The sequence below is a fragment of the Trematomus bernacchii genome, unplaced genomic scaffold, assembly GCF_902827165.1.
Source record: "Trematomus bernacchii unplaced genomic scaffold, fTreBer1.1, whole genome shotgun sequence".
Classification (NCBI taxonomy): domain Eukaryota; kingdom Metazoa; phylum Chordata; class Actinopteri; order Perciformes; family Nototheniidae; genus Trematomus; species Trematomus bernacchii.
Genome location: NW_022987828.1, coordinates 8,662,977 through 8,685,933, shown reverse-complemented (window position 1 = coordinate 8,685,933; position 22,957 = coordinate 8,662,977).

Here is a 22,957-nt window from a genome sequence, read left to right as displayed (position 1 = left end):
ACACACACACACACACACACACACACACACACACACACACTTGTGTTTCATTGGGCACGACAGATGCCATATGGACTCTTGTATTCTCAGTAGTAAAGGAGGCCCTGAGGGTCTCTGCTGTCTGACAGTACACCAGGGATCAGCTGTGACACAGTGACACCGATCGCCTCATGTCACACACAATGCTGGCCTAACAACACGGTGTATGTGTGTGTGTTGTGGGATTCCCCGTGTCAAATATACTTCGGCAGATTTATTCATGTCAGTAGTATGACATTTAATTGTCTGCCTTTTTGCACCTTCAGAGTGCAATGTGCCTGCCACAATAACATCAATATTTTTTAATTGCTTCAAAATAAGCATTTTGAGCAATTAAAAACATTAAGCTACATATTTTCTCTTTCTATAATTTGCACGCTTTAAAACTGCCTTGTCTGTATGAATGGAGGGAAAGCTGTGCTGTTGGTTGTACTGCTCATGTTTGGCCAGTTGAGGCCATACTTTCCTCAGGGTAAGCAGAGTCTGACTCCAGCCTCGATGCAATATACAGTCTCTCCGGCCCCCTTCCTCCCTCACAGCTGTATATGGGTCATTCAGCTAGAAGCATTTTCACATTCATATGGCATTCCATACAATTTGGGCAGTGGTGGAAAGTAGAAAAATATGTGCAGTTTACTCGAATTTACTTGAAATTCTGTATGAAGTTTTGTGCTTCAGTGCAGGTGGAGTTTTCTCAGCATATCTTTCATTTTATTCCATTTCATTGTTCCTCTTTGTTTATAGTTATTATTTTGTAGATTCTTGTAGTTTGATGTTTGACGCTAAGAACAGAAAATAAGATTGTGTGCACTTTACAATGCTTCCTGTGGGGAAATGCATAATAATGTTCAAATCCAAGGGGCCTTTCTGTAGAATCTGTATTTTTACTAAAGTTACAATTATTGTAATGTTGATTTAACTTAGGTTCAGGATTCATGAGAGTTAAATAATGTATTTCCTTTCATAAATAAACAAGTTATTCCAACAAATAAGAAGTTGTGAGTAATAATATATGATATTAAAATCTTTACAAAAAAACACACGCATTTCAAACAGAAATGTAGTTATGATCTGTTGTTTGTTAACACTTTAATTGTCAAGTAATTATTTTACGACTGTGGCTATTTAAGTTGACTAAAGAATGTTTGATATTGCCATTTCAAATTTCTCAAAACACATTAGGTTAGAAAGTATAAATCAAGCATGCCATTTACACACGACATGCATAAACTACCTATGTATTGGATTATGATACTGGGCTTTCTGCCCCTCCCCCAGTAACGGTGGTCCATGTGCCATGCTGGTCAGACTCTTTCCAGGTGCAGACCTTCTCCCCTGAAAACCACCATGAGCCTGTCAAATAAGTAAATCCAGGGAGATGTGTGGCCTGTGAAAGGGATATGCTCACCCTGCTAGTGGGCGCAGAGACGCTCCTTTGTTTCCTGGCATGTCTCACATACTTCCAGAGCCCAGATAAGCCCCAGCACCATGAAACACTGCTTTATGTTTGGCCCCGGCAACGTACCAGAGAGGGCAGAGTGGACTCAGAGGAGAGACCAGTCAATGAGCAGGTAATATGTCCTCAGTGTTGCACCTTATTAAATGGCCAGAGTCCCACTTGTATAGTCCTAAAGTATTTAAGTATCTGCTGAGAAATATACCAATTACCAAATTCTCCAGTTTAAATATTCTTCCCTCCATTTCCCTCACTGTCACTAATTTTTCTGCTATTTCCTCCCTTCTCTGAGGAGACGGGGATAAGCCGGGATGGGGAGAGGCAAGGGGGGGCGGGGGGTCGGAGGGTAGAGCGGTGGGGGCTTGGCTGTTTCCCGAAATCGGATTAGCAGCTACTCTACACTTAGATTGCAGGGACTGCGGCTTTAGTTTAGCCCAGCTCAAGACCACCCAACAGGTAAACAGGTACATTACTGTGCAGCAAAAAGGAAAGTGAATGGTGAGGGGATAGAGGATAAAAATACTCATGAGAGATGGATACAGAGTGAGTGAAATAAATACGCGACTAGCTGGCAGTCTAGTGAAAGTGGATTCCCCAGTGTGGTTAATCTGATATTAATTCCAAAAACTGCTGCTGATGAAGTGTTGGAAATGTACTAATTGCAAAGAAACAAACAAAAAAGAAAACTTACTTTTGAAATGTATTCTAAACTGCCAATTTGTGAACATTGTGAGTTGGATTCGAACCAACTCTGTGGACCTTTACAAAAGACCTACATATCTCATCCCCAGCCCTCCTCGCTCAGCAATATATCTAAACCTCACACTGTCATGCTGCTGCCACTGCAGCACAGAAAACCTCCTGAAAATTAGTTTTTGGCAACTGGCTCGCAAACACACTCTCCTGTCTGCTGCAAGCCACCAAGGCTTTGTTAGGCAGGCCTGCTCTGAGCCCAGAGCCTTCAAGGCCCCCATTATGCAGCAGGACTCAGCGGGGCAGAAAGAGCAGGAGTGTTTTCGCCAGTCATGTGGGCACACAGGCATTATACACTCTTCAGTGGCACTGTAGATATTTTGTGGGTCTTACAAACAGAGGGGAGGCCTGCAAAGACTGCAAGAAGTTTTGATAATTGGGAGTTATATAAGTTCCCAAATCCTCACAGGAGGATTTCAAGTTTTTTTCACCTCCCTTTCCCCTATTGTGTGTTTTGAAAAGCTGTGTGTGAAGGCCCCACTGCGAAGGTGACAAATCCTTTGACATAAATCATTGTGTAAAGGTTAAAGGAATACAGTCAAGTGCTCAGGAAGAAGAGCCTCTAATTGCCTGCTTTGCTCCAGCTTTGCCGAGCAGTGTTTTACAAATTAAACAACAGCTCCTGTGCACTGCAGAGCATTGCGTTGTGTGCACGCACCTCGCGCACGTGTGTTTGTGCGCCTTTGTTTACACGTGTCTTTGTGTGTGTCCACTTATCTCTTATTGTAAAAATAAGCTTGTTCAGAGCCTGTCTGAAGATCCAAAGATGCACAAATCAGCTGCAGGAGGAGCAGGAGTTTTTACTAATCAGTGATGGACAAACTCGGGGCTCCCTGCATCTCAAACATCACTGCTTCTGTCAGGAGTGCAGAGCAGGCGGGCTGAGCAGCTCTGATCAGCAGTGTTGTTTTATTTCCCCCCCCCCACTGGATCACACTGGGGAACATGTGTGTGTGTTTGAGATGCAGGGATGCATGGTGCTAACCCTCCCCTGAGTAGTAATGCATGAACCGTTAGCAAAACATTGTTGCCGCTGCTGTTGCCTTCTATGTTAATAAGACGTGGATTGGGGTGGGGATGCACAGATGTAATTCAAGGTTGACATCACAGGATTCATAATGCACCTATAGTGCGAGATATCGTGCATTTGGCAGACCTTAGGCAAAGTTTAAAAGTCAAAACAGAAGACACCCCTGCAGTCGCTCACAGATGATGATTTTTACATTGGCAGCTTGGATAAATTACGGCAAATGTATATTAGTTTAGATTCTCTTCTTTTAAATCAAATTGTTTTTCGTAAACATACATTTCATTATTTTTGATACAGAAAGCCCTTGCAGCTCATTACAAGCCCCCTGTATTTATAATGGCTCTCCCTTTATGCAGCATTTCAAGCTGTCAAGCCGCTCGCCTCCATGTCACTCACTTATATGTTGTAGGGAGAAGAGTTCAGGATGTGTAAATGTATTTATGAATGCATGATTTTGTGAAAGTGTGTACTTGGCTCTCTCCTCTTGCTGTCTAATAACTGGTAACCCCAGCTGTGTGTGTGTGTGTGTGTGTGTGTGTGTGTGTGTGTGTGTGTGTGTGTGTGTGTGTGTGTGTGTGTGTGTGTGTGTGTGTGTGTGTGTGTGTGTGTGTGTGTGTGTGTGTGTGTGTGTGTGTGTGTGTGTGTGTGGTGTGTGTGTGTGTGTGTGTGTGTGTGTGTGTGTGTGTGTGTGTGTTGTGTGTGTGTGTGTGTGTGTGTGTGTGTGTGTGTGTGTGTGTGTGTGGTGTGTGTGTGTGTGTGTGTGTGTGTGTGTGTGTGTGTGTGTGTGTGTGTGTGTGTGTGTGTGTGTGTGTGTGTGTGTGTGTGTGTGTGTGTGTAAAGCTGAGGCTCGCCGGAGCACTGAGGCGAAACTTGGCCCCAGTCAGGCCAGTGCGCAGAGGGCAGAGACCAAAAAGCCTCCAGCCGTGCTTTCTCCCTCTCTCTCTCTCTCTTTCAATCTCTCCCGCTTCCTCTGGGATTTGGAAATAGGTAGCCCGGAAGATGTAACATGTATTTATTTTGTACATAACACTCAGGTTTCTTTTTTATTGCGCTTTTGCAAATGCTCATGCAGTACATTTTACGTATTTTTCAGTGGCTGGTAAAAATAAAATCATCAACTTTTTGGAGGATTTTATACTTTATAAGATTTGAAAAATGTATCCTTTAGGTATAACATACAGATATCAGCAGAACAGTGTACTTTGTTGGTGCTTTCGGCAAAAAGAAAACTGTTGTTGTGCCTTACACAGACGGTTATGGTTCGTTTAGGTTTATGTACATCATTGTGCTTCATTATTGTTTGGTTCACAATTTTGTTTACAGTACTTAAAAGAAGAAGAAGTGGACATTTTTAGGAAATGATTGTAGTCATGGTTATAAGAAAGCAACATTTACTTTTTGAAAGAAAAGGGAAGCAAACTGTTTAAAGTCTGAAGTTTTGTCAACCCATCCGTCAACCCTGACCTCTCTTCTTCTGTGGCTCTAAAACTACGTTACAATTTGTCCTTCTTTGCTCCTGACGAACAAAACGTCATAATACCTACGGCCTCTAGAGGGCTTTGTCACTCGAACATAAACAAAGTATTTCTGAGCATTTCCTGAAACAAACTGCTGCTTCTTTGAAGAACACAATACTTTCTTTTGCATTTTCTCAGTGATTCTCAGAGATTTCCTCCTTCTGTGTTCCCTTCTTATCTTCCTCCTCCCTCTGTAAGTAGCCTGAAGAGGAAAACCAGCATGCAGCCACTGGTTAAGCATTTTCCTGCTGGATTTGAAATCAGATTATACTGTATATTGGCCCACTCAATTGACTTAATGGAAATTTGACTAGAAGAAGTGACTAGATCCTATTAATAAAGAAATAAAAGAGATGGAGGAAAGCAGAAAACGGGTGACTTTGCCCCCGAGGCTGTGGCCCCACCAGTGGGACTAGAAGGCTAATCTGCCATGCAAATTAAATCCTGCCTATACACTGGCCCCTTTAATGTCCTCCATTACACATCTTTTATATGTTGTGGTCTGTTATTGCAAACAGAGAGCAGTCAGGGACTTGAGACTGGTATGGGAGAGATTACTGGGGAAGATAGCATTTGCTTCCTCTCTCATCCCAGGAGAGTGCTTTTTGCCCCGGAGGGACAAGCAATGGGGATATTCCAAAATATTCTTCAGATTGGGACTGACACTCATTTGGTGTCCCCTTTTTTTCACCTCTTAAAGAGTCTTCATGAGTTCCAGGCAGGATTATGATGCCGAGAGGTTTAATCAGTGAGAGTGGCAGTATTTGGGCCATAACAGAGCTTACATCACTGTTTTCTCTTTTGTCTTAACGAGGTTGTACTTTGCTTCATTCCTTGGAAGTCTACCTCTCACACTCTGTTCCTGCCGGGCTGTCAAAAGTAGCTGTAAAAATACACACATGTCACATACGCTAATCCGATTTGCAAAGGATCATGACAAGGATTATGCTCTACATACAGTAGCCGTAAAGCTGTGAAACTTTCAGTGTTCTGGCTGTGTTTTCCAGCAGCATGGTTCACCTTCCTCTGTGTCTGGCATGAGTTCGCAGGGTAGAACTCTTACATAAGCAGCTTTTAAGGCATTTACTTTGAATAATCGCCGCAAATGAGTAGATGAAATACTCACTCAAGTGCTTGTTTGTGCTTTGGCAATTGGTGGGAAAGTCTGCTTTCTTGGCTGGAAACAGTGTTAGTTGATACCACACATTTCTTCTGTGTCAGGCACTCCGTAAAAACAGATAACCCTAACCCTAACCCAAAAGATAACAACAACAACTGCTACTTTAATATAAAACAACAATTCGTTACACTTATACATAAATGCATGTACACATTATCCCCCCAAAAACCTATGTTCCAAAATAAATGCATGTGTCCTTATAGATTATAGAGGGGCTCTATTCTGTCCAATCACAACCAAGAAAAACAACCTTCTCAAACTAACGCTCTTCAGCCTATTATGAGTGTGTGACTGTTTGACCAATCACTGCAAGAGAAACTGCTTCTGCAGGATAAACATAAACTAAATATAGAATATATCCTGTGTCTTTGATATCAACATCCTGCCAAATAAAAAATAATATCCACCTTTCAAACAAAGGTATGCCTGGGAGTGTGGACCTCATTTCAAGCACAATTAACTTGAAATGGAGTGCTGCAAGATCAATAGTCCCCAGTTGATCCAGAGGGAGCTGTCAGTCTATGGAAATGGCACACATATGGTAATATCCCCAGCTTAACAACAACTTAGAGGATTTACTGTTGCTGTTTTCAGACCCACATGAATAACAAACAGTGGGCCACCCCCTGGGAACCATTTTGTTTTATCCCAGCTTCAATTAATCTTAAAGGAGGAGGATACCATTCGGGGGAAATGGCAGGGGGGATATGAAGAGGGCGTTTGTAGATGTGAAAGGTATACTGCTAATTATGAAAATTACAAATAGACGATCCTCTCATGCAAATTCAATGATGTGTGTGTTCCAGTGTGTTCCTCACCTAACTAGCTTTTCATCATCTGGTTGTCTCTCCCTCTGTTACACACACACCTACAGATTAAGTGTGTTTGCACTTTCATTTTCTAATCAGGACACTTTTGTCTCAGTGAGAGCTGCTATTGACAGGCCTGTAGACATTAGTAGGATTATATGAGTTCTTACACTGATGAGTGTGATGAGATCTCAGGAGATGTGTATGGATTTCACCTCCTGCTGACTGCACTGCTCTCCTCTTAGCCTCAAGGCCAGAAACCTGTGGCATAAAAAGACTCCAAGAAAAGAAATGAGTGTGAGGATATCTGCCAAGCATGGTAGTTATTCGCTCCAGTGTGATGTCATTAAGTCAGATTCATTTAGCAGAGTCAGGTGCGGACAGCCAGCACGTATAGACAGTGTGGTGTCACCCCGAGAGAGCGCTGAGACTTGGGTCAATTCAAAATTGATTTACCTCAACTGTGCGATTGATGAAGTCCGTTCAGGTTAAACTGCAGACTTCTCGATTGAACATGCACTTTGGGGGAGTCGCTATTGGAATTGACTTCTGCGTGTCGCCCTCAGCTCAAGCCAGGTGGGAAATTGAGTTACAAAGCACAGTATGAGGGGGGGATGGATGACCTCTGTGACAGTACAGTCTGTGTCTGCCATTCATAACTCCAGCTGGAGAAAGTCAGTTGATTGAACTGAAAAGGAGACTCAAAAAACATATGACTTTTTTCATACTCTTGTTATTTTGCAGTAGGTTGGGTCTTCTTGAAAACTAGAGAAATGGCGCCATTCAAAACATGACCGGGGAAGCCCTGATACTGGCAAATCCCAACATGGTGGGGCAGCCGGAGGTATGTAAAACACTCCCTGTGAGACACATGACAGGCACAGAGGCAATTCCCTGTCTTGTTTCCCAGGGAGTGTGTTAAACTAAATTTAAATTGCTACTATGATTCCGTCACTTGCCTCTGATGAAGGAGAAGTGATGTTGGTAAAGAAATGAATAAATGAAAAAAATACCAGCCCGGGGCCTGTGGCTCTTCCTGACTTCCAGCTTTTATCATGTAAATAAGGCGACTGGGACTGGGTTAGGGGGACAAATCCCCAGCCGCCACTTGAGCCAAATACAACTTTCCTGCGCTTAAGGCCTACAATGAGGAATGTATTTGGAGGCCTCAGTTTTAATTTAACTAGAGTGGCAGCTGAAGGGGCACCAGGGACTTCCTCTCATGACTGCCACGATCGCTCGGGTGGAAGGAGGGGAAACCTCAACCTGGTGCCGTACATTTCAATGTGCGAGATCTCTTCCAAGGCTCCATCAGTGGCAGTGTGTGTGTGTGTGTGTGTGTGTGTGTGTGTGTGTCTTTATGTGTGTGTTTGTGTCTTGCAGTTGCACTCACTCTGCAACACCTCTTTGGTTTCCCAGGGAGGAAACACGCTTCTTGCTCCACTGTAACATTTGATTCATTACGATCTGAAACAGCACATCAGTTCGCTTATTATGTCTTAAAAAATCCTCCCAGCGTCCCAAAGAGCAAGGGGGAAAAAATCCACCAACGAGGCACTGCCTTGAAATTGACAGCTGTTATTGTGCTGTGCCATCTGGTGCATTTGCCAGGGAACAGAAAAGGGTTAATATTCTATGATGTGTGGTAGCAGTGGCACAGCCTCTTTTGCACAGCCAGAGTGAAATAGCGGGTGCCAGGAGTCTGTGCACCCGATGGAGAGAAACCCTCAACATTAGCATGGCACCATATCAACCAATGTGGCTAATTTAATGGGTCAAATACGGTTGGGATGGTGCCAAAATAACAGACGTACCAGCAAAATCTCTAACGGGGTGGAGAATCAGAAAGAAGAGAACAGCTCCCTTTGCCATTATGCAGCTTTTAATCATAATTCTCCACAGATAAAGCACAGATATTTTTATTTTCCTTTTTTTTAAAGTTTTTGGGAAATCTGTGTTCATCTTTTGTCTATTTGTGTCCCTGTGCATGTGTGTGCAAGTATGTGTTTGGCTGTGTCGGGAGCTGTCATTATTCATTGACCACAGATGTAAATGGATCTAAACAATGGGACGCGCGTGCTGCGAGTAGCGATCGCCCCTGGAGAGGACAGGACCCGCTGAAATTAATAGGCCTCCCGTGGCTAAATAAGCAATGGCAAAATAAGCCTAAATGTCCCCCAATCGCATGAGAGACAGGGCCCAAGAACCAGAACAGCAGGTAGTTATTATATGAATGGCTGGAGAGGGACATATTGCAGACCCAACATGCCACATCAAAACATCACACTGTGCTGGACTTGAATCCTTATGTGTGCGTTTGAGTGTGGTAAAAAAAGACGTATTTGCTGCACAACATTTACTGCTGTTTTTGCTTTGAAATATCACAATTATTTATTTCTCAGAATATAAGCCTGTCTGTGAATATAAGCCTTTCTGTGAAAAGCCAGCGCATTATTTTATCATACATCATTGTTTGAGTATTTCAGGAAGAGGGGAGAGAGGCAAATCAAGAAACATCAACCATTAAAACGTATTCTTTTTTAGAAAATACCACATATGTGCACTCATGTGCCGAGAGCTCTAATGATTGAAAAAACTCTTACAAAATATGGGTATAAATATGCTCCTTAGCTGGAAGACACACTCCTTCGAGCTATGGGCTCATTTCTAATTCTGAGTGTCGGTTCACAAAATGGTCCAACATTTAAAGCGACTGGCAGGGGGTAAATTAGTGCTCCGAGATGAATTATCATACAATTAAGGAGCCCAGAATGTGCCAAAACACAAAATACACAATATGGAGGAAAGACCTACTTTTCCTCTAATTCATCAGGGACAGTGTCCTTTTTTAAAGAGACAGACACTTACTTTTCTACCCCATTTAAAACAATCCTCAGCTGCTATTCTTTCTGAAAATCCATCTAGTAAATGCTGGGATTTAAGGTGTTTCATTGAAAAAGACACAATAATTCACGTGAATATAATAACTCACTGATTCTCACTGAGTTTAAAGTACCAGCTTTGCATTCATCATAACCCGTGTTCCTCCTACTGTTGCTCTCCGTCTTTTCTTCTGTGTGGCGATAAAGGTGGCTGAGCTGTGTGGAGTGATGGGACTGCTGAGATGGTCAATAATCTATTACGGCACACAGCCCTCAGCAGAGTGACAAATGTCTATCAGAGAAATAGGCCCAGAGAGGTCAGAGCAGGGCTTCTGACCCCGGCCCCCCTCTCAGCCGCCGCTCCCTGGCTGACTCAGACTGCAGTGGCAGGCGTCTGTTTCTGTGTCCAACCACCTTTATCAAAACATACCAACGCGCAGACTTTCAAAAACGAATTTACCATTGCAGTGATGTCAGTAAACCGCCACATCCAACTCATCATCAGCGCACGGTTCAACAAATCTTGCAATCTCGTTGAGTGCCATGTAAAATGAGGCTTTAAAATTCATGAACCCATTTGCTCTCTTTCTTGGAACGATGGACTTGAATCATCTTCATATTACAAACATCTATCTCAGGAAAAGTAAGAAAATATTTCCCAGTGAGGAACTATCTTAACTTTAACCTGTCATACAGGAATAGGTTAAGAATCAGATTGGAAGCATGAGCAACCTGAGGCACCAGTGTTTTTCAGTCTGCTGGACATGACGGCATAGATTTGGTAATTACTGGGTTGATGTCTGGGTTGGTAATACATTTGGACACAGATTGCTATTTAGAAATTAGCATCCTGGTTATGGTCAGGTTTTATATGTTGCACATCATTCATGGTTCTAAAAATCTAAATAGCCTTTATTCAGATTTTTCAGTATAGAAATGTATCAGACACCTTATCCAGGTCATGTGATCACTGTCTGTAATGTTTGTAATTGCAATATCAATTCAAGTTATGAAGTAGTTGGTCAGTAAAACGTATTTTTTCATGAGAAACGATTAAATGTAGTACTGAAATGAGGGTATAAGTCTGACTTTGGCAATGAAGAGCATACATTGTATTGTAGCTACAGTCCATAATTAGCAGTGATCAGATTGAGAAGCTAAATCCATCAGAGTGGTAAACGCAGCAGAGTTCAGACAGCTGATAACCTACAACATAAATATTATGAAAGGTATACAGAGATACGAACAGTCACTTCTCTCGTCTCATTTTCCGTGTAAACGTATAATATCCTGATTAAGATCAAAGCTGGGATAAGAGTCTAAAGTGCATGTTAATGTAAATCCACTAAGTGATAACATTGAAAGTTCCATGACGATAACATCATAATCCATAGGTAAATCTCTTCACAGTTAAATATTTGGAAGTCAATAGATGTACAGTATGATTTTGGCTTTTAGGCTTGTGTTTGAGTACGAATCTCCTGCCTCCTGCACATTTATACGCAATATACTAATATGAAATCTATAAAAGTGTTTGGAATGTGTAATATTTTGTAGGCTTTTTAAAGTAAAACATGAAGGCACATTCCCACATAGTGTTATCATATTGCGTTTAGAGACAGCGCCAGGATGTGTGAGTTAGCAACGTGAGATTCTGGGAATTAATTTGCTGCTGAGTATATAAAAAGAGAGTGACCCTGAGAGGAGTCAGTGGTCTTTGTGTATTGGCAGTCCTGCTTCCATGTTATAATGATAGGAATAGACGTAGGCCATTTAAGTATCAAATCAATAGCAAATTAAATTTTTTAGCAGTGCAAGCTACACTCACGATCACCTGTAATTATCCTTGACAGTCTCTGGTTACGCTGCTCTCGTGTCACTTTGCCCCCAACACACACTGCTTACACCTACTCACAGGAGTTGCTGATTATAATTCATATCTAATTAAAAGGATCACATTTCTATTATTGTTTTTTTTCAGGTGGTGATCAGCATATTTCATAGGCTATCCATTCTCTGTGTATTACATTACATTTCTTTTGGCTGACGCTTTTATCCAAAGCGACTTACAATATGTGCAAAAACCAAAAAGATTAAAACTTCTAACATCAAGGAAACTGCCGATATATTTACTTTAAGCAAGTCATACCATTGTAAGTGCTGGTTAAATAGTTACAGGGCATTAATTAACTTTTGAAGTGCCTTTTTTCCTTAAGAATGGAATTGCCAAGGTACAATCGAAACGGATAGGTTTTCCGTTTTGTATATGTTCTTTATGGGACAATGTATTCAAAACAATACCTGGACACCTGAAGTAGGTTAAGCAGAAACAGATGCGCCTAGCCTGGTGGTGTGGTTTTTAAAATGGGCTGGGACCTGATTTAGATAAAAAACACGATGACCCACAGGCGCTCTTATAATGAATAGTGTGTCCTCCGAGCCTTTCGTTTTCCTCCAGCTTACTACATTTGTCATCTTCATATGAATAAACAGGCCTATTTAATCTCTCTGTCCTTTCATGGGATGTTATGGCACATATACGCTAGCAGCGGGCTATGTGTAGCCTACAAACATGCTTGTTTTGTCCTGTTTCCAATGAATGGTTATCAACAGAATCTCCATTGCAAATGACCTGCTAAGAGATGCAGCACCGATCCGTCATTCTCTGAATTTATGTGGAAACTTGTGACAGTGTTTGGAATTAGATCAGACCTCTACACGTGATCAGGAACATAGTTTGTGTTACATAAACAGCTGTAGCTTGAGCTTTAAAAGCCCTTCTCCTAAGAGAAGTAGGTAGATGTGTTGAAGCTGACCTATACTCTTGTGCACTCCCCCTACTCACTGCTGAAACACGTCTACTGTTGATCAAGTGGAAATTAACTGCACCTGAATGACAAGCCAAGCTGGGAATCCGCACATTTGCTCTGCCTTTTTAATAGACTTACACCTCATTTGGCCTCTAAAGCCTGTGAAACCTCCCATGGGATGGCCCAAGGTGCACACACACACACACACACACACACACACACACACACACACACACACACACACACACACACACACACACACACACACACACACACACACACACACACACACACACACACACACACACACACACACACACACACACACACACACACACACACACACACACACACACACACACAAATGCACATACAGAAAGCCAGAAGGAGTTTGTACGCCTCTGGGGATAGACTTATGTGGAGAGAGAAAACTAAGGATACATGTAAAAAGGGAAAATAGAAAGAAGATGGGGAAGAGAGAGAAGAACAGAAATGGAGACAGGGGCAGACAAAGAGACAATGGTGGATAAAGGAGAAAACACAGATGAGCTTGTGCTGTCTGTGTCAGGCGGGCGACAAAGCCTGATTAGGCCATCGCTGCGCAGTAAGGGAGGGAGTGAGGGCGAAACAATGCAGCCTGCTTCCCCTTCATAACAACAGACCTTCCTGTCTGACCCTCTAACCTCTGTCACCGGCAATATGTGTCACAGCCGCGACGACACCCTGTCAGAACCCCCCCCCCACCTACCCCTCCCTCCAACCAAGTCCGTCAGTCCAACCTTGTCAGTTGATGAACCCCAAATTATTCACTTTTTGAACAGCAGTGGTGAAATACAGAGATCTAATGTTTCTGGTTGTTTACTTTTCTATACTAGTGCAGTGTTGCTCCATAGTGTTGGTCATTAGTTGTGATTAAACCTGGGGTGTTACATGGTGTGGAACTATCGTGAACTTTGACTGGCGCTGGAAAGAAATATGTAATATATGTATTTCTTTTGTATTTAATTGAGTTTTTAACTTTAGTTTTCCAGAAACAACTGATAGTAACATTTTTAGAGCTGAAATGAAATACCAGCTGTTTTGTTAATCAGTTAAACATTATTTTTTAGAGCGTTAGAAGTCTAGCAAACTCTCATTTTATAATCCCTAATGTAAACATTTGCTGCTTTAACCTATGTTAAATTATCGTAAATGTAATACATTTTTAGAGACATCACATTTATTAGGAAATGGTGATTCAGCTGTACATTATTATTGGTTTAGATAAAACACTAATACTCGATTATTTCCATCATTTTGTTTTGTATTCTATTTGTGTAGTTTGATGTATTTCCAGCAGATGGTAACTGCAGAGTAAAAAAGGGAAAAACCGCAAAATGGCAATCCCTCTATCAGAAGTTAACAGTTAACGATTGAAGCGATTCTCCAGTTAAACCAGATCTAATTAGTTTTTGCCAATTTCCCCCCTCTCGTACCCCTAAACACTCCATCTGCTGTGTTGGAGCTTCTGATAGTGAACTCCACTTCGAGGAAGACGAGCCTCCGTAAAGCTCTCTCTCTCTCTCTTTTTTCTTTTTAACAGGCTGGTTTGAAGTCATCTTCTGTCTGTTGAAGGGGGGTTATTGTCTACATATTAAGTGAGGTTCTGTAAGGGTTTCAGCAGCATCTTGACTCCCCTAAGCTGAGGAGCAGCTGAGGTTAAGTGGTCTCCTCGCTCATGGCACCCATCTTCTTCTTCACTGTGACAGCTGGGGACCAGACCGTTGCCATAGATACTCTCTCCACCCCCTAGTCCACTGCTCATTTGAAGTTAACACACATAAACATATAGGCCTTCATATACGCACACATTTAACAGGATCAGTTAGTAGTAATCTTTGATCTTTTTATGGTCCTTTGATCCGTTTCACCTGTTCTCTTTATATTCTCTTCACCATGCAACTCAACTTAAAGAGTGAACACTGAGCAACATGAATACTGAATTTGAAAGCAGAAAACTCTTTTCTTTTCATGCACTCTAAGGTTTAATTGTTATCTATTAGAACTGATTATGAGAAATGGAAAGTCAGTTTTTGGAACAGTAAAAATAGATTTCAGTCACTGTACATGACTGCCTTTCTGTTTATTTTGCTCAAATCGCAGAACTTTTGGTGGAAGAATTCCAAGAGATAAACCAGTGATCAGGAAAATAATTTCAAATATTATTTTCCAATAACACACTCCACAGGGCAACTTCTTGTGTGCCAGGCAACAAAAGACACAGGTCTTGTTCACTGATTGAATGGACTGGAATTGGCTTTGCGTGCTGTAACTTCCCCTAAATGATAAATTCTACTGAATAATATGGGATAATTTTCTTTCCAAAGCCAGCCTTATTTATGATCTTCTTTAAATATACCAAGTGTATGTAATCACTTTAGAGTTTAAAAGACGATACATATATGAGAGTTAAATTATCCAGGATGTCACCACGGAACCTTAAATAACAGACCAGAATTGTCAAAAAGTAATTAAAATACTCTTACAACACAGGTATGCTAGTTAGCTTCAACACATTTACCACATACATGACTTATTAGGCTTTTCTTGCAGTGACTTTAATTAGATTTAATGTTTCTATATGTATTAATAGATATGTGTACATGGGTGACACTTTATCTAGGGGACAATAGAGCACATGTCACATTGTTTCCTTTCATTAAGAAATGTATGGGGAACAAAATGGCCTCACTGGGTATTATGAGCATCATTTATCATTATATGTTATAAATAACTGCTGTTGTAATTATTGACACATTTAGCTCACAGCCTCATATGTGCATGCTGACTTAATCCAAAGAGAAAACAAAGACAATCTATATTTAAAAAAAGAAAAAAACGTAAAATGGACCCTACTGAGGCAATTTTGAGTACTTTGCCCATGCAGTCTGTCAGTGGACATGCAGTCAATAAACTTTACAGGTGATTAGTTGAGTTAAAATCAAGGCAACGTTTGAAGATAGGTATGGTCTGAGAAAGGTTGCTGAAAGTGTTGGGCACTGCGGCTGGCAAATTGTTTAATGAAGTGAGAAGTAGGGTCATTCTCTCACTTCCGCATTGACTTCACTTTTTGACCACGGAAGTTGTCGTTTGGGCTGGTGTTATTAGGGTTGTGCCAAATTTGAAGTGTTTTTAAGTGCACTATATTTATTAGAAAAGTAAATCATATATTTTGAAACTTTACAAATGTGAGAATAGACATTCACATTAGATGAGTTGTGAGAGTTATTATGATAAGTCAAAGATAGAAATCTCCTTAAATATTGTTCTAACAAGTGCTAGATCCTGACGCTGCTGTGAAACCTTTGTAGGTGTGTCCTGTTAACTAAAATAAATTCTCTCCTGTGTGACCACCCTCCAGGATCAGACTTTAAGTGCTAAAAGGCTAAATGTTTGGTTGGCACAACATGGAGGCTTCACCCAGGACCCCAGACCAGCAGGCTGAGATTAGGAGACATTTGTTCCACAATATTGCTGCCTCCTGGTTTCCTAAGGCTGGTGCGTTTGCACAGAAGGCGCAGGCAGATATTTGGGCAGCGGCCAAAGCCTCTCTTCGCTAGCGGGCCACCTCGCTAGAGCTGCAGGTGCTGAGAAGGACTCCCCACTGCTTCCCACTGTGGTCTGCGACCCTACAGGCTGATGGAACAAATGCTAGTCCAGGGAAAATAAACTTATCTCATTTGGATGACAACACATAGCCTCAGGTTACTGTGCTGTGTTGCACCAGTTTTGAGAAACAAGTCGGATCGGGTCAGTGCCTCATCTCGCGTTGTGGAACATAGAGAGCTGTTCTGAAGTGATAATAACGGATTCAGTTTGTCTCAGGATTATCTCCTCGTATTAATACATTTTGACAAATCAATATATTGGTACTCGCTGCTAATGCAACAAGAGTAATCAAATAGGAAATAGCAATGATTTTCCCTTGCACTTTGGGAGACCTTTTGCAGGTAACTGGGATTGTTGGAGGTATTCTCTGTGGAGGGGCTCTCTTCTGGTTGACCTAGCCCTGACCCCTGAGCTGAACCCCATCACACAGAGGTGTTAGCGTGCCACCCAGCGTGATGGATCACCCCTTAGATCCCTGTGATCTAACAATCGTGGCCAATCATCAGGACTCTCACTGTTACTATAATGATCGGCAATGATTCGGGCCTAGAGTATTCAGATGATGGATGAAGGCTCATGCCGAGTCCTGAGAGAGGCTGGAAAGAGCCAGGACTCGATGTCTATTGACAGCGTTTGGTAGGTTAGGTAGTTGTTCACATCTTTATCATAATGAAGTAGAGATACTTAACCCCTGGAGTGGGTGGGGGTCTCTTGGTACCTTAACACTGATGTTTAAGGTGACCCCCCTTAGGGAGACGCCCACACATTGGCTAACCCTTTTTGCCAGATGATATGCAAATTTCCGTGACCTTAGATTGAGCTGGGATACTCCCACTTCTGCTGAAAAAAGAGGTTTATGAGCTCAGCACGTGAGGGATTTGGATTTCATTTACATATTTTTAACTATAATTTCATGTCAATGACGATATCAGTTGTTTGAGTCATTATGCATAAACTAATTAATAATACACTGCAACTGAAATCAATGCAATGATTTTCCACTACGATCCTTTTTTAATAAATACAGAAGATCAAAGTAGTACAAACACTAATGTATACAGCATTTGTGTGGGGGCAAAAAGCGTTTGTGCAGCAATAAAATGTTTGAAGCCTTGTTCTGTACTGTATCTCTATATAATACATGCAGCCTCTATGTCTGGCCTTGGATTTGGGTAAAGGCTGTCACAAGCTCACATGAGTGCATGCATCACGGAGCAGGGGTACTCATCCAAACCCCACCCAAAAACCCACTCCCCCGGTGCGGGGAATTACAGGGCCTCTCCCAGCTCCTGGTAACCCCTTCATTATCCACACACCAATGGGTCCGGATCAGATTCAACCTTTCTGCAGGGGGGAAAGAAATGGAAATTGGGAGGCAGGGGCTGCAGTCCATGCATCTGAACAATGCCTCAATGTTTAAGAAAATGGCCTCATGGATGTGTTCGGTTCTGCCGGTCTAGAGCGGGCTTCCTTGTTTTCATTTGGTCATTTGTGAGAATCTGCTTAAATGGTTCGCCTGGGTTATTTAATTATCCCATGCGTAGTTAGCAGCATTGCTTCACAGAGAAAAAATATTTCATGCTATATTTTATTTTTCTCCCATGTGTGAACTGTGCTCAGCCCTCTCTCTGTCACTAGATCCGTTTCTCCCTCCTTGTCCTCTATTCATTTTTAAATTAACCTCCTAATGGACCTCATCTGTCCAGAGAGAGCCTATTAACCATCGCCTCACTCATCCAGGGTGACGGCCACTGAGGGCTGCAGACTCCTCCCACATGAACCTGTCCATTTACTGGCCCTCAAATAAACAGCCTCACACATCAGGAAACAAAAATCAAATGTGGAGCAGAGGCAACAAAAGGATTCCATTATATATAATTAATTACCTGCTGGCCCTTTCCGAACCGAAGAATTAGAGGGCTTTAATTGCTTTATCACCTGGGCCTTGTGAGTGCTGCAACTCAGCAATCAGCCTGATTTGTTTTAAATGAGCTGCCATGGGATGGGGTGGAAGCTTGATGCTCTCTATTTGCCCTCCAGCACCAATAGGTTCAAGAGCTGGACTGAAGGGGTGTAGAGTGAGGCTCCTGATGGTAAATTGAATGTCTGTAAATGAATGGAAATCAACAGTGCCAGTCCCTGAAGCTGCCTCACATTTTCTGCTGGCCAAACCAGTCTTCAAGAAGATTTTAAAGGGGCCCCTTTTGTGATCAGAAAGGTTTGAAGAACCCCAACACAGAAACTCCCCCAGGATGTGGCCGTAGCCTTGGGATTTGAACACCAGTGTTACTGAAGCAATTAGCATATTCCTGTATTAAAGGAGGGAAGCGTGACAGTGTTTTCCAGGATGTCAGTATGTATCATTAAAAGGCATATTTTAATTAGGGACATGTTAGTTCGTTACACTAAATGGATTAACATTGCTTGTCAAGGGTAGAGATATGTTTTACATTTAAGTCCACTGGGGAACAAGGTCTCAATTTAACAAGACATCTTAAGTTGAGATGGGTCTTGTTAGTGGGGATTCAGAAATGGCACTTAGACAGTTTAATATTTTGAATATGCGTGAACATGCCATATCGCTGGTTGGCTGTTTGTGTGTAACGAAGTGTAAGAAGTCAATTATTATATTGCAAAAGTCTGGCGGCCGTGATCTGGAAAGAATACGATCAAAGGGCAGATAGTTTGCTATCATTTGCAAGTATATTATTAACAAAAGACAGACTTTTATATTACAATTTGTAAAACAAACTATCTCAAAGCCATTTCAAAGTTTATGAGGAGAGATTTCAAAACAAGGAGCTTGACAGTTGACTTTCTGACGATGCAGCGAGTATAGGTTCTGCATGACCGTTTGGATCAAAGAGTGGTTATCTCTCCTATTGAGCTGTTCTCACCTCTGTCTTCTCTCATTATGTGGTGGACAACAAGAATTTCCCTCCATTAATCAGAAACCATTTCCCGGGTCAGCCATCACAGAACTCTTAACAAGCCAAAATGCAAAAAGAAGTGTAGAAATAAGTAAAAATAAAAACCAGACAAGCATCTCCTGAATGTCATAGATGCCCAAGAATTGATTTCTTCCCTGTTAGTGGGAAAAACTGGGCGAGAAACTACTGCTTAGCCAGAGGTTCTACTAAATTAGATTCACTTCGTGTGTGCAGTCAGCAATCAGTCAGCAAAGTCCACTTGAACTGGTTGTGAAGTAAGCACATATTCATATAAATTGGCTTTTTTCTGCAATGAATGAAATAATCCCCCACCTGACCACAGTGGACCGCTCTACATTTAGACAAGTTGTTTCCATCCATATATGAATAATGGCTTGTGTAGTTTCCAAGAATGCGTCAAAGGATTTTGAGGATAGTTATTAGGATGCCCTGCAGCTGTGTTTTTTGCTTCTTACACACCTGCTGTGCTAACAACACCCCTGCAAGGATTATATCCAGTGGATTTGCAGCCGAGAGCCGTTCAAAAAAACAGAAAAGGCAAATGAATTCTTGACATGCTGTACACCATCAAGTACCCACTTAAAGTATGGGATTAATTCAGACTTGTACAAATGTAGACATGACGACATATACATTCTGGTGAATGCTGACAAAAATGGAGCTTATCAAAATCAACTGAATAGCAAAATGAATGCATCAAGACCTTACAAACCGCTCTGTGCTGTGCCGTTTTCTAAAAGATGATCTTCAGTAGAATACCATCACTCCCCTCTTCTGACTGTCACTTAGCCCTGTCTAGGTGTAACGTCCTGCCCTACTTTGCCAGTTCTTGATTAAAATGTTGACTTTTTCTGGGTAATAACCTGATTAATGTAATTGAATGTAAAAGGGCGTAGCTCAGCAGCACTGCTGATCACTGGAGATGGATTAGGAGAGAAGGCTTTCAAATTGAATACAGTTCTCCCTCCTCAGCTTGTTAATTGTGCCGTTTACCACTACCTGAGTCAGTGACCACTGCTATTTAGTCTCTCTAATGATGATGCACAGTCCGACCCAACCACAGATAATTAAAAAAGCCTTCCCCACACCAACCCCCCATCTCTCTGTCTTGAGTTTGGTGTTGCATTGACAAGCCGCACTAGGGCTAGATATTGAGCTGTCCGCTTCGCAGAGTCTTGGCTGCAGGACCACGTAGCTTTCTAAATGCTGTTGTTCTGTGTTTTATCTAGAGAGAAAGTTAGGTATAGATCCTTGCTGTTTGGCTGTGATTGATAGCGGGAAAGTCTGAGGTTTCATCATGTTTTTCCTGTAAAAATGATTTCCCTCTTTGTCTATTTCAAGCTAAAACAACAGCATTTCTGCTATCATTAATTCTAACATCAAAAAGAGAGGAAATTTGGTTTCGGTAATCTTTGGAAACCATTGCTTTCCAGTTGGACGTCTTTAAGAAATTGTTGATTTTTTAAATCCCCTTTACAGTGCCATGTTTGTAATCTGAACCTGAGTAAAAAGTGCTGATATTGTTCATGGAAAGTTAGAGAAAGCCTCTGTGTTGCTTTGTTTTCCTCAGCAGCACAGAAGCTTGCCTACTTTGTAAACCTGACAATAAGTTGTGTAGAATGGATTCCAAGCAGCACACTGACATCCAGTTGGCAGGGACAGGTTTTTACTTGTGGCACTTTGCAAAGAAGTATTTAACCTCATTGTCAAGTCCATGCGGTGAAAGCATACAAGCTATTTTCACTCTGCAAGCTGTTGGCTTTTTTCTCTCGTTGGCTTCTTCCCTAAGGAAGAACATACTGGTGAATGAAAATGAACAATGCTACATGCTAGATTGTCCTACAGTTCGTTATTATTTTTCTAACTAACCACTATTTGTGAATTTGGAAGCAAGGGGCTGAAAATAAATATTATTGATTAAGGTACAGATTATGTTTGGGTTTTATTCATTACTCAATATGGAATATCAAAAATATCGGAAAAAAACTCCTGATAACATTTCCAAAGTGACTTCTATCTAAGCAAAAGACCAACATCTAAAAAGCTTACATTTACAATAATATAACACATGGATAAACACCAATTCCTCACATTTAAGAACCTGACAGCAGATATTTGGCATATCCAGTAAAAAAAAAAGACTTAATTAGAATTTTAACATAGCTGATGAATAATATTCAACTAATTGTTTCAGCTCTACTTCATTCAGTTGGATAAAACACAAATTATTGTATCATTTCATTTATGTAGTACATTCATAACAAGGATACAAATTACAATTGTTGGCACGTAACAATGCGATAATAACTGCTGCAGCTATTTAACTTTTGCGTTGGGGTTAGTGTTAGGATTCAAAATGAAGAACTAGGTCGGTTTTAAATACACTGTTCACAGTCTTTAGGTTTTGTCTGCACAGTAATTAATTTATGAAAACATTTTGTGTCCATGTTACATCAAGTTTTAAATACTGGATTCATTTCATATGATTTTGTAGACATTTATTAAGTGTATTTCAGTTCAGCTTGAGTTTTTATCCCTAGATGAAAATGTTGGAAATGTGTGACTTTTCCCAATAAATCTCTACCATATCAAATGTAAATGTACCCTGTTGCGGCAGCTCTGGGAGCTCTTTAAGAGAGGAAGAAAAGCAGTCTGTGAATTTGCACCGCTTGTAGTCTGGAGCAAGTGCTGAAATAATTAGGGGAGAGAAATCTTTGGCTTGTGCAAACTTCTTTCCACCATTGCAGAACAAAATAATAAAGAGAATGTGTGTGAGACAAAGGCAAGAGACCCCCACGGTGCCTGGGTCTCTGCTTCCTGTCAGGAGTATTCCTGCGGGGTTTCACATGACAAAACGCAGAAAGTTGTTTTGTCCCCGTGCCTGTCACGATACACCCTCATAACCGCAGCTGTGTGTTTGTGTGCATTAAGTGTGTATGTGTGTTTGGTGGTGCACTTACACACACACACGTGTGTGTGTGTGTGTGTGTGTGTGTGTGTGTGTGTGTGTGTGTGTGTGTGTGTGTGTGTGTGTGTGTGTGTGTGTGTGTGTGTGTGTGTGTGTGTGTGTGTGTGTGTGTGTGTGTGTGTGTGTGTGTGTGTGTGTGTGTGTGTGTGTGTGTGTGTGTGTGTGTGTGTGTGTGTGTGTGTGTGTGTGTGTGTGTGTGTGTGTGTGTGTGTGTGTGTGTGTGTGTGTGTGTGTGTGTGTGTGTGTGTGTGTGTGTGTGTGTGGCAGTGCTTTTCTTCTTTTGTGCTGGCATGTTGTCTTGCTGTCTTCCCTGTCAGCTCATAGCCTGGCACCTGCTCTCATGTTCCTAATTAGTCTCATTTAATTAATTATATTCTACAGCACATCTCCTCTCTGTTCATATGCAGTGTATTTCTGTAGGTCTCACTCCCATCCTTATATTATTCTAATTCTTTACACTTTATATTCCATAAAACGAATTTCCATGTGTGAGTGGAATGAGAGGCAGATGAGGTTGCCTTAAAGCTTAAGTAGTATATATTCTCGTTGAATCAAACTCTCTTTTAATACCTCATACAATATCTTTTTGTATGTTATCATACTTTTTAAAAACCTGCACCTCAGAACTTTTCCACCTTCCAAATGTTATGCTAAATGAGCGGTTTTGCCCGTGAGACACGCTGACAACCAGCTGACTCACAGACAGAATCTCTTCAGTAAGCTGCGGGAAAACAAGTCAAGTTTCAAGCATGGTGAGTAAACAGAAATCAGGAAAGCACTTTACCTGTGACAGTTGGCCTAAGCACCTCTTTCTTCTCTGTTAGCTTTTCTGTTCCATTTGTCAGGTTCACTTGGCTTGTATGCCTGTGTTGTCTATTAGGTGTATTTTCACTGTGCTTAGCACTACAAGACTG